The sequence below is a fragment of the Peromyscus leucopus genome, chromosome 15, assembly GCF_004664715.2.
Source record: "Peromyscus leucopus breed LL Stock chromosome 15, UCI_PerLeu_2.1, whole genome shotgun sequence".
Lineage (NCBI taxonomy): Eukaryota > Metazoa > Chordata > Mammalia > Rodentia > Cricetidae > Peromyscus > Peromyscus leucopus.
The window spans coordinates 25,260,854-25,267,879 of record NC_051076.1 but is presented as its reverse complement, the minus strand read 5'-3'; positions in this window follow the sequence as shown (position 1 = coordinate 25,267,879).

Here is a 7,026-nt window from a genome sequence, read left to right as displayed (position 1 = left end):
CATTCAGCCAGCTGTTTTCTTTCATCATTTTGAAGATGTCCTTCTACACATTTGTATTTCCCACCCACAGTTTAAAACATTCAAGACATGAGCTTATGTGTGTGTGTGTATATATATATATATATATATATATATATATATATATATATATATATATATCCAATACTTACCATAGTAGTTTTTATTGCTGCATAGCAAACTCAATACCTTAAAACAATGTACAGTTTTGACCAGTTTCCTTACTCATGTATCTGGGAACCGTCTTTTTGGGTCTTCTGCTCAAGGTCTCATAAACCTGCAGAGTATTTACAGGGGTATGCCCATTGCTACAGAGTGGTATGCACTTCCAAACTCTGTTGAGATAATTTAGTTCCTTCTGATTAGAGGACTGAAGTTGCTTTTCTTTCTGGTTGCCAATTGTGAATGTTATGTTTATAGAAATTAGTCAGGTGTTTTGCACATAGTCCTCTCACTGGTACTCTTAAAACACAACAACTTACTACTGCAAAGCCACTGAAGTATGAAAGAAGTATGTCTTTCTCCAGTTTGGATATATGCATCTTTTTTTTTCCAAAAAAAAAAAATGTGGCTTTAACTACACATACCATTGTATACAGTGTATGAGACAGGTCTCTATGTAATGCGTTCTAGCATGGGAGTGACATCTTATCATCTTTGCTATATTACATTAGGAATTGGCAAGTTCAGTCTGTCCACAGTATAAGGAAGGACTTTATACACAGATCAGACTCATTGTGGATAATCTTTGGGAGGATTTGCAACAAATGGAGTCATCCTAAAGTTGAATCTTATCGAGTCCACAGTAATTTTTATTGGTCTGCCCCTACTGTAGGCTTTGCCTTCCACTTGACTTTTAGCTCTTTGTTTCTTTCTGCTGATCCATCTGTACAGTTCTATTGCATTCTGAACACTCTATCAGAAGTCTAAATTTTTTCCTGATAAGGGCCAAATGATAAAAAATTTAAGGTTTTGGACCATAATATCTGTTGCACTAAATTTTGCAAAGGTAACCCAAAAATAGCTGTAGATAACATATAAATTAAAGTGTGTGGTAGTCTTGAAAATCAACTTAATTGTGCAGTTAATAAAAGTAAAGTATATACTTTTTGTTTCAAAAATATCTTTTATTTTATTATTTTTAATTGATTACAATTCTGAACTCTTTTACATCTTGTAGTCTGTACAAAAACAGATGGTGGTCACATCAGTTGGCAGGCCATAGTTGCTTACCCCTGTTTATATGAATAAATTATAAAGACAAATTGGAGCTCTAGATTATATTATCTTCCTGTAGCATGATTTTATTGTACTCCCTGGCAGGTGGTAGTATGGACAAGACCCTATTTATCTAACTAGGGACTAAGTTAATTTGGATCTAGTTTCAATCTTTGTGAGGGTTAATTTATTTCCACTCACTCTTTCATGTAGAAGCACATATGGAGATTGCAGATGCTCTGTTCAGTTTCTAGGTTCTTTTGACCAAAGACTACAAACAACAAATGACAGTTCCTCAGAGGCCACAGAGAGTTGAATGTCAGACTAACACATTTATTTACATCCTTTCTTCCTAAATGCTAGATTCTTAAAGAGTGAATTATATCTATATCACTTAGTGATAATATCATTGTTTTAGAGATGTAGTAGAGTTGATTGTATAAAGAAATGAAGAGTGGAAGACTAAAAAGAACCCTGGTAAAGAACCAATGACTCCAGCTCTCTCATTTGAACTCAGTTTCTTTACACACACACACACATACACACACACACACACACACACACACACACACACACACGTGTTATGTTAGCGTGAGGTGACATAAAGCAATGTGAAGAACTCAGAGTGGGGGGTCAAAATCTGGCAGAGAATCAGAGTCATTTTATTTTATGATATGATCACTAAAAGGTGAATAAACAAAAGGCTGGATAAGAAAATTTATCTCCTTAAACATCTGCCTACTCAACAGAACACAAAATTACATTCTATGGAAACTAAATCAGTTCTCCAATCCTCTGTTCACTATTACAATGTGACTTCTTAGTTTGTTATCTCTGGCAATTCCACTATCATTGAAAACAACTTCAAATCAGTTATATATATATATATATATATATATATATATATATGCATATATATATACATGTATACATATATATTGTGTGTATATATATATTTCATAACTTATTAGGTTGGGTGTCTTAGATGTCTTGTGTTTAATGCTGGTTTCTTAATTGTCAGCTCAATGCTTTAGAGAAAAGAAGATCATGTCATGGAAGACAGGTATAATTATGTTCTAAGTGGGGTTTTGTTGGAATAAAATGAGTGAGTATATGTATACTGCATAGCTTTATACGTAGCACATCATAAGAACATATGAGAAGTCTTAGTAATTATTGCTTAAATGACCCAATTCTAAGAATACCGAGAGAACAAAAATGAATTTGATGGACTCTAAACAGCCTCACAAATGTAAAAACGAGTCCTGATTTTTGTGTATTTTTAAACTGTAGATGGATATTAACTCTTATTAGGGCTATAAGAAATCAAATGATTGAAGGGTATCATGGATAACCAACAAGACTGAGGTTGGGGCCAACTTGAGCTAAGTCTTCAGAATGAGTGTTGAGTGTGAGGTGATTGTAGTGGAGATGAGAAATATCAGTTTAAAAGTTTAAAAGTGCACACAACAAATTCTGGGACAGGATTGATGATTCCACCTAGACACTTTAAACTGGCTTCAAGTGTCAAAGTATCAGAAATCATCCCTTTGTATGTCTGATTGTAAAGATCCTTGCTCAAACTCGACTTGAAAGCTGCCTCTGCTCTCTTTTTAGAATACATCAAGACTTACTATCCCTTCGGTTGACATTGGCGAGATGGGCAGAAAACATAGCCTAGATCCCAACAAGACCCTGGCCCACTCCAAGATGGAAAATTAACCTTTTCACCAGAGAGACAGCTCCTAAGAACTCAACCAGCTCTCCTTTCCCAAGTGTGAGTATCAGCATTAGATAATGAATGGCCTCAGTAATGAGGTCTCAAGGCACTGTAGTGTTCATATCCTGTTTTTCTTTCTCTCATTAATCATTGGGGAGTAAAAAGTACTATTTGGGGGAAAGATACTCAGGATACTGACAGAAGTTTAGTACTTTATTACCCTCCTCTCATCTATAGTTGCTACTTTGTGATCTACAGACAAGCTCACTGTGGGTAGGACTAGAAAATCTGAAGGAACTTAGAATTGCTTTGGCTCTAGTTTTGGATGGATGACTGGCATTGTTTCTCTCCTCTGAAGTAGCCACTTTTAGGTGTGGCTTCTTGGAGATTTGTCAGAGTGCCAACCATCAGGGGTTCCTAAAACATCAGTAACTCCATGACAAAGCTCTGTGTATTAGGTAAAATATAATTGTTTGTGATATGTAATTTAAAGGTAACTAACTGGTAGGTTTTAAATAATTTTAAAAAGAGCCGCAACAAAAACCTTAGGAAACATTTTGTATCTGTTAGTAAGAAATCTATAATATATTATTATAGATAATAAAATTTTCAGAATGATGGATGGGACTCAAGCTTGAACACAATTCTCTAGAAGATTTAAGAAGCTAACTACCTGGTGAGTCTTTCTTTGTTTTCTGTTTAGGGGGAACATTTACAAGAGTCACTCAGTTGGCACATATCCACCCTGGGGGCAGTCTATAGACAGAGAACATGGCCTCTCATACAGCCTATGTGGACCTATCTGGAAATGCAGATGAACATATTGTATAATATGATAAAGAGGGAATAAAATACTTGAAGGGCTTTGCATTAAGTCTGATATCCAAAGCAGTTCAAGGATGGAAGCTTCATGAGCGCAAAGACCATCCTGATCATCTTTCTCTTCCGCTATCACTGTCCTTATGCTTTTCCACCACTGAATACACTGTACTATCAAAGACATGGTTTTCCTGAGGATAACCAAGCCAAGTCTGATCTCAGCAAACTGAAATGCAAAGGGGGTTGTTGAAGCCTTCAGAAAGTACAACAATAAATTTGTTCCCTTCTCTAAAATAATATAAATGGTACATTCACCCAGAATTTGTCCAGAGACAAGACTTTGTACCACCTTTTATGCCATCTACCTGATAGAAAAGAAAGGCAATAGAGAGCCCTCTAGACTACAGCATCCTCTGGACATTGTGCTTTCCACCCAATCCTCACTCCCCACCTCACCATTTCTCATCTTGTCCTCCTTTCTTACATATCCAAGGGCTGGATGAGCAGCGCCACTCTTTTTTTTTTTTTTTCTATTTTTTGACACAGGGTTTCTCTGTATAGCTTTGCGCCTTTCCTGGAACTCACTCTGTAGCCCAGGCTGATCTTGAACTCATAGAGATCCTCCTGCTTCTGCCTCCCAAAGTGCTGGAATTAAAGGTGTGTGCCACCACTGCCCAAAGTGAACATGCGTTGGCTGAGAATCAAACCCAGGTGAATTGCTTGGAAGGCAGCTATGCTCACCACTATACCACCAACGCAATGCTGCAGCTCCACTCTTGTCAAGGTCTCTAATCTACCTACCCTTCTCTCTTAGAGAGGCACGTACATAATGGCAACAGGAGAGAAATTTTTAGACTGTTAATAACTTTGAATAAGTGGACTGGAGAAGGAAGGAAAAATATTCCAGGCCATGAGCATAAAACTACAGGTCTGAAAAAAAATGCCTTTCATTCACTGAAATGAGATTAAGTTCTAATAATAATAAGCATGAATTTCAGTGTATACAGGTATAATGGAAACCTATTCTAAAGGAGTCGCCTCCAAATTATCAGTTGCATACCAGACAAAAATCCCGATGAAACTGCCTACTGCTCCTAGTTACACTAGTTGGGTGAGCAGCCACTATGACCTCAGGAAGAAGTAAAATTTTGGCCATCATAAACAGACTATTGGAACCAAAACTGAAAATTGTGTTTTACCTAATCCATATCCGTGTTGGGACAGTTCGTATAGCTATTTGTGATTCTGCTTGATACACTGCAAAAAAGATTTCAAAGGAGAATGAAAAGGGGGAATTAGAAAATTTATAAAATCAGGTTTGAAGTATTCAAAGAATCGTTTACAATACAGAGAGTTATGATTGAATTTAAACTGGCTAAGTTGTCAAACAGAAAGGAATAACTACTAATAAAATTACTATTTATTATGGGCTTCCTGTTTGTCAAGTACCAGATCAAATTCTTCACCTGCATTAAACCTGTTTAATTCATGGCAGGCCTGTGCTTTATTACTATAATCAGTTTGCAGGTGAATTTTGAACATTGTGGTTAAAAGTTTGAAGTGATTGAAGGAATTTATGCAAGGGTGCCCAACAAGTAGTTTTTCATGAAAACATGATTACAGCATTCAGGTAGAAGTGTGGACAATGATTAACTCAACTGAAATGTGTGAAATGGATATAGAAACAATTGCAGTGATTCAGGGGAGGATGATGAGCATCAAGTGCTGGGTGCTGGTGGGAAGTAGGAAGAAGAGGGAAGACAATTGTATTTCAGAAAACTATGCCTTTAGGGCAGTATGTAAGGGAAGAGAAGCAATTCAATGGCCTCTCAACTTTCTGGATGGAAGTAAAGGCTAAATTTGGTAAAGATGGGAGGGTATTTCTACCCTATTATAGTCTTCTGTTCCAATTTCACCTTGGGGAAGACAAAAGGTAGATGGTCCAGTTTCTTTTCTTCCCTAACATTGTATGGGATGTACATAAGTAAAGTAAATCAGAGGATTTCAGTTCCTTCTTTGTTTAAATGAATTTTCTCATTTTTTCCACATAGGAAAGCCCATTCTCCCTTTGTCAAAGATCCTCAGCTCATTTTATCCATTTTCCCTTCTTTAGCTAGAATTCTAGGAAGTAGCAGAATGCACGTATTGAAACACTCTGAAGCCATTTCCATGATGTCAGAGAAAAGTTGTTCCAGGTTTTGTAGGATAACTCGCCAGTGGCTTTTCTACTTTTTATGATCTTTGAGGACGACATGGGTAGGTAGATGCTAGGGATAAGGAGGCAATGGCTAGGACTAGACCTAGTTCTGAGGTGGTTCTGAGGTGGAGAACGCCTTCTAGCAAATGTACCTAGCACTGGGTATTGGATGGTAAAATGTAGAAAGAGTATTAGTTTCACACATCTTTATTTTTGTCTTTATCTTTTACTAAACCACTGGTCTTTTTTTTTCCAAATAAAGTTTGTCACATTCAGTATCATACTTGCTTTTAACCTAGATCCAGTTCTCTAGTGGTCAAGTAGTTGTTTATTTAGAAATAGTTTTATTTCATTTTTTATTTTTGTGTGTATGTGCATGAATGAGCACATGTGTGCATGTGTCATGCACACATGCACATGATGGTGTACATTGTAGACACCAAAGGACAACTTCTGGGAGTTCTACCATGAGGATACTGGGACCAAGTCTTCAGACTTGAAATTTCATCACTGGGTCATCTTGCTGGCATTGTTTCTTTATTTTTTAAGGCAATTATCCTGAAGCATACTTGATACACAATAAACAATGAATATTGAACAAATATAGCAGTTAAGTGTGAAAAAAGACACATCCATGAGCTTCAAACATTCCCTAGAGGCTCTTGATGCTCTATTGTGTGTTCTACCCTCTCAAAATGTTTAAAATTTATAGCACAATGTTATTAACATAACCATTATGCTATATAGAAAAATCTTAAAAAGTAATTCACATTACATGCTGAAATGTTATAGTTGTTGAACAATTCCCCATTTCTCTACTCTGGCTACTGATAATTACTGATATTGCTAATTTAGTCTATATTATTTTGAATACTTAAGTAACTCACAAAAATTGTCCACCTGTCTTGCTTGTTTCACTTGCATGACATACTCTAGATGAATCCTCATTACTACAAATTTCAGAATTCCTTCCTTTCAGAATGAACTATACCCTATTACAGAATGCTTTTTTTTGAGACAGGGTTTTTCTGTGTAGACCTGACTGTCCTGGAAC